The 14,075-nt window shown below is 41.5% G+C and overlaps 1 protein-coding gene across 1 annotated transcript in view; it reads left to right on the top strand.

Annotated features, from left to right (window-relative positions):
- Positions 1-4,119: 4,119 nt before the first annotated feature.
- Positions 4,120-14,075, top strand: part of GPBP1 (GC-rich promoter binding protein 1) — a 31,125-nt gene continuing 21,169 nt past the window's right edge. The window contains exon 1 of the mRNA XM_042875416.1: positions 4,120-4,189. The gene's annotated coding sequence lies outside the window, so the exon portion shown is untranslated. The remainder of the gene's footprint in view (positions 4,190-14,075) is intronic.

Genomic DNA, 14,075 nt, shown 5'->3' with positions numbered 1-14,075 from the left:
ACACAAACTGATGTGTTGAGAGAGGAGAAACCTGGCTTGAGTTTTCCCATTGATGTATCAGGACACCTGCTTGCATGTGAAGTCGCACTGGCATTATGTGTTCTGCTACGGAACAAAAAGAGACAAGAATCAAACCCATTTTCCACTACTGTTTTAAGGCTGTTCTCCCAATGGCTATCAAGAGTTTGCTGTGGATACTGATATTGATGTGGATATAGTCCCAAGAAGGAAATAGGAGGCCCACAAATGAGCATCTCAAACTGAAACCTATTAGTGACAGTCGATACAGGTGGATCTGTAGTCTCCTGCTGATTGTCACAGCGCTCTCCTGGCACCTGCAGTGTGTAACAGGCTGTGAAGCCAGAGGATGCTGTGCAGAGTGAAGACATCAGCCATAACTCACCTGAATGAATTGAAAGATCATTTCAGATCATTAGTAGTGCCTCTGGTGCATGTTGCCAGGGTGCAATGACAGTGCTTTATTGACTCTGAGTGCTTCAGGGTTACCTCTCAGCTCGATTTCCTAATCACCACTACCCATCTACCCATAGGATCGCATGTCCCTTTGGGTCTCAAATATAAACCTTTGATTAGAACTCTTCTGGTATTATTATTTTTGAAGCACTCACACCACAAGCCCTAAGGTGCACAGGTTATGCTCCCACGCCCTGCCTGCAGCTCTAGCCAAATGTCTGAACAATTTAAAGGATGAGGAAGAAGACTGCAACACAGATGGAACTGTGATAGGCACTGAAAAGCTCCACCTCTGCTCTTGGAAATTGGAGCTGGGGCAGACTGATGAGAACTGACTGTTGGGTAAATGAGACTATAATGCTTTCTGAAGTTTTGTTTTTATAAGGGTAGAATTTTCATGCATCTCTCTACTTTCCCATTTTCTCAGTTATTTTTGCTTTTTAATGATTTTATTTTTGGGAGCGTGGGCATGTCTGCGGTGCCATCCAGACCCCGCGGTCTGCCCCGTGCCTTCAGCTGGCCATCAGTTCCATTCCTACAATAATTTGAATCGAGTAGAGGAAGCTGCTAATAAAAATAATTACAGAATCAAGCGCAGGCTCTGAAATTGCTCGCCAGCATCCTTCCTAATGATTTTAAGCCCAATTTTCAGTGTTTAGTTTTTCAATTTTTCATTTAATTAATTGAAAAATGATTTGAATCTCATCGCAATGGCAATGAGATTTCCAAGCCGCTGGGCGCGATCTGAGGCACTGAGTGCAGCCCCGCCGGGGAAGGCAGGCGCCGAGCGGCTGCGATCCACAGGACGCGCGCTCCCTCTCTCCCGCGCTCCGGGTACCGTTCTCCGCTCAGCGACGGCCGCGGTCACGGCTGCCGCTCTCAGCGCGGTGCCGTGACGGCGGCGCCGGGAACTCCCGCGGGCGGGGGGGAAGGGGCGGGGCACGGCGCAGGGAATTCCCCCGCCACCCCTCGCGGAACGTTCGGGACTCTTCCTGCGACGTCACCGCACGGGAGCTCCCGCCGGCGGAGCGGAGTGGGGTCGCACCCCTCGGCGGCAGTCGGCGAGCCCCGCCCCGGGCTCCCGCGGGGTCGCGCGACGGCTCTCGCGAGGTTTGGTCGCGCGGAGCGTTGCGGCTCGGAGCGGCGCCATTTTGGGAGCGAGGCGAGCGGTGTGTGTGGCTGGGAGCGTGCGGGCGCCGCGCGCTCGAGTCCGGGGACCCGCGGCTCTCGGGGCGGAGGGCGCGGGACGTCGGGCCCGGGGCGGCCCAGCGGCGGGGGCGGGCAGCAGGCCTCCGGGGAGGGAAGGAGAAAGAGGAGGAGGAGGCTGAGGAGGCGGCGCGGAGGGGCTGGGGCGGTACTGCTGCGAGGGGCTCGGAGCCGCCCTGCTCCCTCCCCCGCCGCGGGGCCCCGGGGAAGGAGGGGGAGCCGGTTGCAGGGAGCGCGGGAATCGCAGAGCCCGTCCAGTCTCCTACCCGCCACAAAGGGCTTGGCGGAGCTGGAGTGTCCCGATCCGGGCTGAGCCGTGGCCGGGAATCCCCCGCCGCTCCCTCGGGACCGCGGAGTGCCCCGCTCTGGGCAGTGCCTCCTCTCGGGCGTCTCCCGCAGTTCGGTTCGTCCCCAATAAAATGAGGAATGCCCCTTCCTTCTGGGTTGGCGTCTGATTCTCGGAGCGGAGGAGATGCCCGCGCCTCGCAGAAGGGCAGCGGAGCGTTAGAGCTGCTGTGTGCTCCGTTGAATGAATGCCCGCAGCCTGTGCGGGCTGCGAGAGCCGCGCTCAGCCCGCCCAGGCGGGGTTTCGCTGCTGGCCGCATGGACGTTCGGATGTGCCCGTCCGTGCAGCGCCCATTCTGAATCCAGCACGGATCAGCGGTGACTCTGGTTCTTCTTCCCGTAGGCGGTCAGCGTTACGGATCGCTTCGGGTGTCGGAGCCTTTTGCGTTGGGGAGGAAGAGCGCTGGGAGCCCGTCTGCCGCAGCCGCTTCCCGTGAAAGCGGAGAAACACCGGGCGTTGATGGGGATCGTTTGTCGGACTGTTTCCTCCTGAATAGCCTTCAGAAGCAGCCGGCGGACGGCGCGGAAGCCGTTTGGGAGTTCCAAGTCTGAGCGTTCTTTTCTTGGCAGTACAGAGGATCTCACCTTCGGACACTTTTGTGCGCATGGCATGGATACACGGCTGACTTTATCACGTTTGGAATGCCTGCGCTATCCAGACAAAGTGCTTTTAGGTTTTTAGGCATTTTTTTCTTCTGAGCACTGCTCTGTCTACAACTCGAGTTGTGAACTGACTCCTGGTTGGATGCAGCCTGAATCACTGTATGAACGCTATTGAAAAGCTTCATGGCAGATATTATTACCCTTACGTTATTTTTTAGATTTTATGACGTAGCCTTTTGTTGTTTTGTGGTGCAACCGATTTTCTAAATGAGGAGTCTAACAGAAATCTGTTTATCCTTTTTTCTTTTTTATTTTATTTAATATTTTGGGAAAATGTTGTTGCCGGTAAGCAATATGGCGGTATCTAGATAGCTGTTGTTTACAGATGCTTCTGTTACCTGGAATGAAGATGTGTTCCTCAGTTCAGATGTGAAATTTGGATTGTTGGTGTTCAATTTGTGACATAAAAAGTATTTATTTCACTTGGAGCTGATGGTTCTCATAGTGATACGTTCTTGGAGTAGACAGCAGAAGAAGCTTTCGAAGAAAAAACAAACTTTCTGAGTGAGAGACTTGGTGGATTTTGAAATCTGTAAGCAAGAAGGATGGGTAGCTGATTCCTGCGAGGTCAAATCTATGTCAAACAGTTACAAATGTAGTATCAACAAGAACTTGGGATATTATCTCAAGGAAAACAAACTGGAAAAATATAAGTCACGTGGAGCTAACACCTTGTGCAGTCCTCTTGGATTAGGCAAGTATTGTTTGTACATCAATTGTACACCTTACCAGTGGAATGTTTAAATCAGTGGCATTAACTGTCTAGAAGATGTAGTTATATTGTTTTTTCAATGTTGAAATAAGCTAGCAGAATCTAGTTTTTATTTGCCATTTTTTATAATTATTTTAATGTCTTTAAAGATTGAAGAATACCTGCCCTACTACCACAAGAACAATTTGTAAGTAGGAGTGTGATTTTTTTTTTTCTTCTTTCTGTGAGATTAAAATATATATACTTCTAGATAGAATCTAGTAAGTTAACACCTCCTAAACTTGAAAATGAGCTATTACACTTCTTGAGCAAATCTGCTGGATAACTTGTCTTACAGTTTTCTTTAAACATGTTTACAGTATGAGAGTAATGATGTAGTTTTGCTTTTTTGATAGTTTTCCACTATTTTTTAACTACGGAAGCCAATTCTTTACTACCTGTGCAATCTGGTATTTTAATGTATTGTTATGTTAAGGTTGTGTTCAAAGTAGTTGCCTGTTTTGAAATGGAAATGAATCTGATTTGAAACTGTAACATAACAAAAAAAGTAAACCCACTTTGGGAAGGGTTCAAAACTGAGATATATTGGCTAGCTAACAAATTTTACATGTTACTGTTAGATGTCCTGCTGCCATCTTCCCCTCTAGTAATTAAGTGTTTCTTACTGTAGGTGCGGTTTAAGTGTGGAAATTAATATATGTTCATTGTATTTTCTTTGCAGGTTTGCGTTCGACTGAATTGATACTACTTAAAAGAAAATTAAGATGGACAGAACAACTTAATTCAAAAGTTAGTGGTAATTTTACTAAATAAAACTCCTCTTTCCTTCCCTGGTTAATTGTAAAGTTTGAAATAATTTAGGTAGGCTATAAACTCAGTGTCTGGTACAAGTGACAGATTTATTGTAGTCATTACCTTTTCAAAAGTTTGTCAGAGCTTCTGCAGTGCTGAAGTATTACTAATATTGAGCTCATAAAATGCCCTCAGTAAGGGCATTGCAAAGGTGTTTGAAAGATGACATCTTATAGGTGGTAGAGAAGTAATTTTAAGCTTGGGAAATTGTGCCTCAGAATTGCCAGATTTTTTTTTTTTTTTCCTATAGCTTTTTATTTTGACCACGAATGAAAGGCTTGCATCTAAACAGTGTTCTCAGTATCACTTTAGTAGTTCTGTTTCTGTGTGATGTCTTCACGGTATCAAAAGTTGATTGAGCTTCAGCATTTTGTATTCTTTTTTGAATGGTGTTGCTGTTCTAATATTTTAACTTTTATTTCAGTTTTGCTGTTTGAAAATACATAAACTTTGGAGATGAATAGGATTCTGTTTCAGTAATCTCTTGTGACTGGGGCTTTTCTGCATTGAGTCTTTAGTGTGTCTGCCGATTGAGAGAAGGAATTGAGCCACGTGTGAAGGAACCAAACCAACAGAGAAGAATTTTGTTCATTCTTTTAGTTGAAGTAATCTGTGTTTTGCTTGAAATGATTTGGTGAATGGAAAGGGTTCAGGCTTAAGTGGCTGTTTCATTATATTTTGTCTATTATATGCCCACAAGCATAGCAGTACAAGTGGTTATTCTTAAGTAATACAAGAAGTGATTTCTGTTTTATTTTTCAGGCTATTAATTTTCAGTTGTCTGATAAACTTTTACCTCTTAATGGAGGGGTCTCACTGAAATTAAGGAGCTGTATCTTACCTCTTAGTATTTGCATCTTTATATTCTGGATGTTTAGAAGATTTAGCTTTTTAGCTTTATTAAATAATTCTGGGTGCTGGTAGGGCTGTTTTTCACAGTATTAATGCTTGAAAAGTACAGTTGGTCTAATTTGCTTGCGTGTATATTTGACGTAAATTCATGTGTGCTTTATAACTATACCCTCATAGTCTGAACTAAATTTGTACGAGGGCTGCTCAGAAGGTGGTTCCTCCCATTTTATTGTGTTGACTCATGATGCCAGAGGTGGATGTTGGTGTTATGGCAGGAGAAATTGAACCTTCAGTCTGAAAATCCATTCCATGTTATTGCTGTGTGACACATTGCAGCAGAGGGGCAGTCTGACAGAATGGCATCTGACATGGGAACGGGTAAGAAGCAAAGTGTTCTGGTGAATTCCTGTATGTGGAAAAATGGCATTTGTCCCATCGGCATTCATCTACACTTACTGAATGTTGATGGAGCCCAAATAATGGATGTGAGCACGGTGAGGGTGATGTGTTTTAACAGTGGTGGTCATGTCAAGTGGTGCAGGGTTTTGTGAGGGTAGTGTGCAGGCTCTTTGTTCATGGCTGGTGAAAGGCATAGCTAATGGTGGTGACTGTTTTGTGGTAAAGAATTTGTTCTATCAAGTAGTGTTACTATGCTTTTTGTGTCTATTGTAGTTTAGAAGACATTAGTTTCAGAATGCCGTGTGTAGTCGGGTGGGGCCCATTGAAGAGACCATACTTAGCATGCTGGTCCACTCTAATACCTTCTTTAGGGTTTATTTGAGTAGTGCTGACAGTCTATTAAGTGGTTTGCAGGTGAATATGAAGTTAAGGTCTTTGCCCCAGGGAGATTATACTTTGAGCCTTGGCGTAAATGTAATTTTTGTACTAGAATAATTCTGAGCATTTTGGCTTTTTTTATTCTGGTAGAATCCTGAAATTATTTGGTTTCTGTTGAGAATTTCTGTCAACAGTGGAGGCTGCTCTGCTATGTGGGGAAAAAAAATGCTTCTTATGGGAGCTTTTAAGTGTAAGCAGAGTTGAAATGTGCAGCAACACTTAAGTGGAGTTAAATGTGTAAAATGTCATAGGAAAACCGTGCAGATAATGTGCTTTTTTAGTACAGTGCAAGGTTGATGAGCAGTAATGTTATACAGTGACTGGTAATAATGCTGTATATGGTGCTAACAGCTTTTCCACAATCATTGCCTTTATTTTTTGGTAGAGGGTGAGCAAAGCAGCTGAAGGATTGGTTTCTGGCTTTATTTTGCTCAGGTATTTTAAAAATGCTGTCTTTTACAACTTCTTTTTCTTCAGATTCCTTGTGAGGACTCCAAAATGCAAAACCATTCCAGTGATTTTATTATATTATATATGCTGTACTGAAAGGTGGTGTTACTGCTGTTAACATTTCTGCTTTTGGATTTTGAACCTTGCAGAGGGCAAGAGATCAGTGTTTACCTGAATTTCCACTGAATGGTACTGCAAGTATAGGACTTAAAGCAAAAGGAACCTGATTGCAGTTTACATCCAAATAATGAAGTTAATCTGTGTGTGTATACATATATAGCTACATATATTAGCTACAGGATGTGTATTGTGATAGGTGGATGGTTGTAGTTGGCTCTGTTTAAGTGGGCTGTTTAACATAGTGACAATTAAAATGCATAGTCTTTTGGTAAATTATATTCTTAAATTCCAGATGTTTGACTGTTTTTGCTATAATTTTGACCAGCTTTTTCTACGACAAAATTTTTTTAAAAAAAAAAAAACGATTTTTTTTTACGATAGGGGTTTCGCTGCTTTTACCTGTTTCATTCTGCTAGGACATTACAAAAAGGCAAAACTGTTTTTATTTATGGTGAAGTTGTTCTAGACTCAAATGTTTCTCACCAGCAATGGTGAAACCTGTTTCAGTATTGAAGGGAAGGGAATTATTTTTGCTTTGTGTACCAAGCAGACCTCCTGCAAGCTGGATCTCTTCAGTACCAGTGGGATGGACTGTTTTCTCTGCTTGCTAAATACTGGTTAGACAAGTTAAACAGTGCGCTCTTAAAATTGGGTGGGGAAGGTCTCTGATCTCATGCCCTGTTCATTACAGTTCTGCTGAAGTTTTTTTCTCTGCCCTTATTAGAGAAGGTAGGAGAAAACTTAAAGTGAGCTTACTGTAGGACTGACTGGATGTACCTGCAAATACTGAGGGAGCTGGCAGATGTTGTTGCAAGGCTCTTTAATAATTATATTTGAAAAGTTATGGTGATGGGAGAGGTTCTCAAAGAGAGCAGTGTTAATCCTCTTGTCAGAAAGAGGATCCAGGGAGCTACACGCTGGTCAGCCTCTCTTCAGCCCAGAGGAAGATGGTGGATCAACTCATATTTCCAAACATACAAATGACCAAGAGATAACTGGGAGAGACGAGCATGAATTTATATAGGGAAAGTCATGCTTACTCAAGCTAATGGTTTTGATGGGGTGACCAGCTTGGTGGGTGAAAGGAGGAGCAGTAGATTTTGTTTGTGTCTTTTGAGATGGTTCTTCCATTACATCCTCAAAGAGAGGTTGAAAAAATATGTGTTAGGTAAGTGAATAATTAGGCGTATCCAAAAACGGGCTGAATGTGTAAGCCCTTCCCATCAGCGCTGTGATCAGTGGCATGAAATCCATTTGAAAGAATTTATTAGCGTTATACCTTAGAGTTCAGTAATGGAGCCAATAATCCCTAACACATCCATTAATGACCTGGATGACAAGGCAGAATTTACCTCAGCAAATTTGCAGACAGTAGAAAACTGGGAAGAGTAGCTGTTAAAGTCAGTGTTTGGGCAGGCAGGAGAACTGGAGAGAAGAACCTCAGGAGGATCATGGAGGGAAAATGCTGTAGAAAAGAGTTGCAATGATGATAAAGGGACTGGAGTGTCTTTCATAAGAGGAGAGGCTGAGAGTGCTGTAACTATTCAGCCTGGAGACGAGAGGCTCGTAGTCATCTTACCCATATGTCTAGTACTCAGTGGGAGAGGATGAAGAAAGGGGAACTAGATCCCAGCAGGGACCTGACAGAACAAGAGGCAACGAGGATAAGTAAACATTGAAAATTCAGTCTGACCACAAGAAAAACCTTGAACTGTGAAGGTGGTCAAACACTGGAATGGAGTGTTCAGAAAGGTTGTTGCAGACTCAGTGGGTGGGTATGTTCTGAATGCAACTGGACATAGTCCTGTTTTGGATGACTTGTGAAAATTTATGTTCCAGGATAAAACATTTTGATGTTCAAAGGAAGTACAACTTAATCAGTCTTTAGAACGCTGTGTGGTAGAATTTTTCAGAAAATACTTTCTAGATTCAGAACTACTAAGCCATTAAACTCATTCTTTTCCATTCAAAATTGTGTGAAGATGAAAGTATTGAGAGAGACCTACCTTGGTTAATGCTATCGAAAGGACTGCAGCCTTCTGAAACAAGGGTGAAGGCAGCATGGCCTGTGTTGTTTCAAGTTGAAGTTCATAACTGTTCAGATAGACTGAAGAGTTGTGCTTTTCATCGGGACACTTCTCTGGTCTGTAATGGGTGCGGACCTGGGGAAACAAAAGGTAGCATTACATGTTTTAAAAGCTTGGTTCCCGTGAGTCACAGAGTTGTTACAGTGTTCATAGTTAATTGTGTTAAAAATGTGGTACTATGCATTTTGCTTGTTAGAGCTACTTAGACCATTCAGAAATAGTATCAAAATAGTTTCAAAAACTCCAAGCAGTTAAAATACTACATTATTTTCCACAGTCTTTTCAGGATTCTGTATCTTAATAATCGTGCTTATTTTTTTTTCTTATTTAGCCTGTTTATTGGAAACAAAAGCAGGATATCTGTGCTTCAAAGCAATCAAATGGTGCTTCAATTACAACTGCTTCCTCTGCTCATTGCCCATCCACTTATGCAGCCAGTGCTTGAGAGGAATTTTCATGGGAGTCACTCTTCCAACTCCTAAAGTGCATTATGCACTTCCAGAGATGCCATTTAGCTGCTTCTGATGTTGTGTAATTAGGCAAATGAAGGAAAGAGGATTTCTTCCAGCTTTGTTTCCATTCAGCAGATACTTGTAGTACCAGAAATTCTGAATAAAGGATTATCTTTATGGTAGAGCCAGAATTATTTCAGTCCTCACTATCCTTTGCTACCTTGACATTTTTAAGGCCAAGTTAGCAGCTATGGTAAAGGAAATTATTTTTCTACGGTGTTATCAGGTGCAGTGTTAGACAATATGAATTTCTAACACATGGAGAAACTCAGGCTATATCATAAAGGTTCCAGTATTTTGAGATTTACATTTTCACTTTAAAGCTTTGTTTAAGTTGCTTGCAGACTTTTATAGATGCCTGGCATATCAGACCTTATTAGGCCTGACTGCATGACTTACCCTTGTGCTCCGTGGCTTTTGCTGGTACGTTTGTTTTCTGTTTTGGCACTTTAGCTAAGTGAGTTTGTAAATCCACCCAATTCTGCCTGCAGTGACTGGTTGCCAGTGTGTGGTTGCTCTGTGCTATTTGTCTGCACTATATTCCCATTTTTGATGTATTGTGTAGGAGTATGAGCTGGTCTAGCATGTGCTTACTGCGGTTCTGCACTGTGGGTAGTCTTTAATGCTCTAATGCTTTGTACTTAAAACTTTCTGCCATGTATTGCCGACTGCCTGCCTATTTAGTGACATCATTCAGAAAAGAAGGAGAGTGAAGTCTCTAACCAGCATAGTTCTGGTGGAAGGAGTCTCTAATTAGGATGAATGGTATGAGAATGAGTAAGAATTCCACGTTTTTTTTTTTCCCACCAGTGTAAGGCGGAAATATAAGTATTTTTTTAAACTGCAAGAAATGAAACAAATTTTGTTAAAATATGAGAACCTGTGTTAAAGGTGTGGTGCCTATTTTGGATAGTTTGTTCAATTGGATTTCCACGGTCTGTATGTTCTGTGTTCTTGTTCTATGTGTTGACTGCTTGGAAGCTTTTAGATAATAAGCAAGCTTTGGGAGCAAAATTAAAATGTTAGTAATTTTGACTGTTGGATAATTTTTTCTCAGTAATACGAAGTTAGAAGTTCCACATAGTGTGAAAATTGTAAGTAAGATGAAGCTCAAAGTATATACGTTGATCTGGAAGTTTTTAAGTACAGGCTGTCTTTTGTTTTTGTGCTATGATGAACTCTGCTATTGCAGAAGAAGAAATATGAATTTGTTTTGTGTGCTGGTTGCGCTCTCTTGTCTTCACATTTAGAAAAAGTATTTTTGAAATGCTATTGATTTGAAATAGCATTTTCAGACAGGAGAAGGTAAAAGCTTCCTGCAGGAGCTTTATTGTGGTTACTGCCCAAGAAGGGAAAAATTGGCTTAATTATTACAAGGTTATATCTGTGTACATGCATTGTGTAATTATGCTGTTAACGTATAACAGTTATTAGTGTCTGACTTCTAAACATAATAAGAATGGGCAGATTTAAATGTTTATCTGAATTCTCCTGTTTTTCTGGTCTTCAGAACTTTGTTTCCAGACTAAATTTATCATGACTGTTCTCCCTTGTACTCTTATTATGTTTTGGAATAAAACACCTTTTCTCTCAGTGGAATTTACTTGCTAGATATTTATGACCAAGTGCATCTTAGGTCTTTGTTTTATGAGGCAGAGAAAGCCAGGAAGTTTTTGAAAAGACTCTTGTCTGTTATGACTGTATCTTGTTCTGTGATGACTTTAAAAGAAAGAAGAAAAAAAACCTAGTAGTTTAGATAAGACTGAGTGTACTGTTTTAAGATTTGATTTCTTTATTTAATTTGGTAAGCACAGGCTAATGATAGTTTTTTAGCTCTGTTATTTATTTACTTCTTCCCCTTCTCTCATGCAGAGTTGTGGTAATTGCTCTAGATGGTTTGGGGTTTTTTTTAGCCTTCTCAGGGAAGTCTTGACTTGGGATTTGTGCAGTTGCTTTTTGCTTCTCTTTTCTCAATGTGCGTTGCCTCTTCAAGCTTTCCTGAACATTGGTATAAGAGAAATTAGTTTTCCTAAAAAGTGTGTGTTTCCAGTTACTTTAAAACTGGAGAAAAATACTTTGTCAACAAAGGACGACTGTTTGTCAACTGTAATACCAACCAACCAAACAGAAACATTAGCAACAAAAAAACAAAGCATCAGAGCACATCCATTCCATCTTTTTTGGCTATTTGTAGTTTACACTGGATACAGTTTGCTCATTTCGGCTGCTCACACTGCTCAGATTGGCTCCTGTAGGGAGCTTGCTTTAGCAGGGTGTTGGATTAGGTGGTCTCCAGAGATCCCTTCCAACCCCTACAATTCTGTGATTGTTACTGACAATCAGACCTCATATGTGTGGCAAAATGTAAGTTTTACAAGGTCTGGAATTCTGAATTTATGAGCTGCCTGTGGAAGGTTTCTTTTTTTTTTTTTCCTGAATTCACTGTGTGGTGTTTGGATGTGATATCAGAAATTGTTGCTGATGTGACTAGATATTTTGAGCAGTCTGATTAAAGAAACTTGAATGTGTTTGAAAGTTAAAAGTATGATGATAACAGTATTTCAATATTTCTTTCTTTTTAAAATTGTTCAGCATTGCATTTGTGGTGGTCAACCAAAGCCAAGTTAGCCTTCATAGTACTGCTGTTAAAAGCAATGTTGTGTTGTGTTTGTGCTACCAGGAAATGATGAATTCATCACTGTGATCAATTTTGGGCCTAATTTTTTTGTTAGCTGAGGAAGTTCTGAAAGCTGTGGAATCACTATGTTCACGTTTGTGGAGCTTACCACATACATCTGCTGTCTAGTTAAAGTTGGGAGTACAGCAGCTGTTTTGTCTGTGCAGGTGAACTGTGGTTGATCTGCTGTGTGGTGTGTACATGTGGTGTGCTAGTTAGAGTTATTCATTGTCTGTCAGGGTAAGTAAAGCAGATCCTTGATAATGCTTTTGTGGGTGTGTACCATTTATTTTAATTCTGTTTAAGTAATGAGTATTTTTAGTTGAAGGTAGAACAAATCCTGTATTTCTGAAATGTTACTGAAAAGTGAATGGAGTATCAGTGCTATTTGCCTTAGAGGCTCCTGAAGCTTTGTAAATAAGCTCTTGAACAATGTTAAGCTGAAAGTATAAATCAAGTGAATTAGATCTCATAGGCCAAATATGTCTCTTCAGTATTTTTATTGATAACTGCAGTAATGAAATATTGTATGCTTATTAAATTTATAAGTAGCACAACTCTAAATAGAGGTTGTAACTACCATGGAGGATATGGATTGCAGAAATATCTCTGACCACTGGGAACAGATTAAATTGTAATGGATTTGAATAGCAAGAGGAAAAAAAATAATAGCTTGTCTGATCTTGTAAAAGAGCCATTTTAAATGATGGAAGAGCATCTCAGTGCTGGGGCATGTTACAGAAGAAAGTGTTAATCTTTCTCAGTTGTTGGTTTAACTTGTGAAAAAGCAACCTGCAATTGAATGTGAAAGCAACCTGAAATCAAATTGTTCGGCAACTGAAGTGATTATAAATCATGGAATCACAGAATATCTTAGGTTGGGAGGATCTGATGGACCAGCCAGTTCCAATCTCCCTACTATGGCAGGATTGCCAGCTGCTAAGTCAGACTGCTCAGGGGACCATCAGCCTGGCCTTGAACACCTCCAGGGATGGGGCATCACCAACTTCTACCAGCAGCTCTGTCAGCACCTCACCACTCTGAGTAAGGAATTTCTTCCTAACTGCTATCCTGAACTTCCTTCCTTTTAGTTTAAAACCACTCCACTTTGTCTTGTCAGTATCAGACCACATGCAGAGTTGGTCCTCCTCCTGATTATAATACCCCTCCAATACTGGAATGCGACAAACAGATTTCCCTGGAGCCTTCTTTTCTCCAGACTGAGTAAGCCCAGCTCCTTCAACATTTCTTCATAGGAGAGGTGCTGGTAGCCCTCTGTCAACTCTGTGTCCCTCCTACCCCAACAGCTCTACTTTCTTGTGCTGGGGGCCCCAGGCCTGAATGTCGTAAGGCCACATCTGGAATACAAGGGCAGAGCAGGGAGGGTCAGTCACCTTCCTTGCTACTGGCCACCACTCTTTTGATGCAGCCTAGGATACTAGGATACTGGCCTGGGCTGCATATGCACGCTGTTGTCTCATGTCAAGCTTTTCATTCACCAGTGTCCTCAGGTCATTCTCTGCAGGGCTGCCGTAAGTGGTTTAAGCATTGCAAGTTCTGCCTGAATCATCAGAGTAGTCTTTCTGGCTTTCCATTCACACTTTGAGATCTGTTTTCAGCTTAGCAGGAATATCTTCCTGAAGAGTATCCTAAAGCTATTGAATATTTGCTTGATCATCTAAACAGAGTTCCTGCTTCTAATGAAAACTGGGTTGTCAAAGCTGGGCAGCTAGGAATGTTACTGAATTAAGCACAAATTCTTTTCATGGCAGTTCATTAAATAGTAATGTTTGACTTATGCTTGACTACTTTTCTAAAAACAGTTGCAATTATTTATTAAGAAATAACAGTGTTAGTGCCTTTGTCCCACACCTAATGTCCAATTCACCAAAAAATCGGTAACACTTTCTGGATCCTTTCGTATGTACTAACTGGTTTGTACTGAATCTCTTCTTGTTTTTTAAGACAGTAATTTTCTTGTCTGAAAATTATTTTGTTGTTTTTGTTGTCCTGACCTTCCAGGACTGATACCTCTTCTGATCCTTTCGAAAGATTTCACAGTTCTGCATGTTGGAGTAGGAAGCTATATCTCAGGAAAGAAGGGGGAGATTTTTTTTTTCTTAGCCCGTTCATATTAGTTTGCTATTAATTTAGCTTGTTTTGTCTTCTATAACGTACACTATTTTTTGTTTTCTGTGTGGTTACTGATCATGATTAATTAGTATAAGTTAAAAAGATAAGCCATTTTTTGTAATGGTTCTGTGACGCTAGAACTTCATTGTTTTGTA

Source organism: Lagopus leucura, unplaced genomic scaffold, assembly GCF_019238085.1.
Source record: "Lagopus leucura isolate 7727_CA_CO unplaced genomic scaffold, USGS_WTPT01 Super-Scaffold_100014, whole genome shotgun sequence".
NCBI classification, from domain to species: Eukaryota; Metazoa; Chordata; class Aves; order Galliformes; family Phasianidae; genus Lagopus; species Lagopus leucura.
This window is presented reverse-complemented; position numbering and strand designations above follow the sequence as displayed.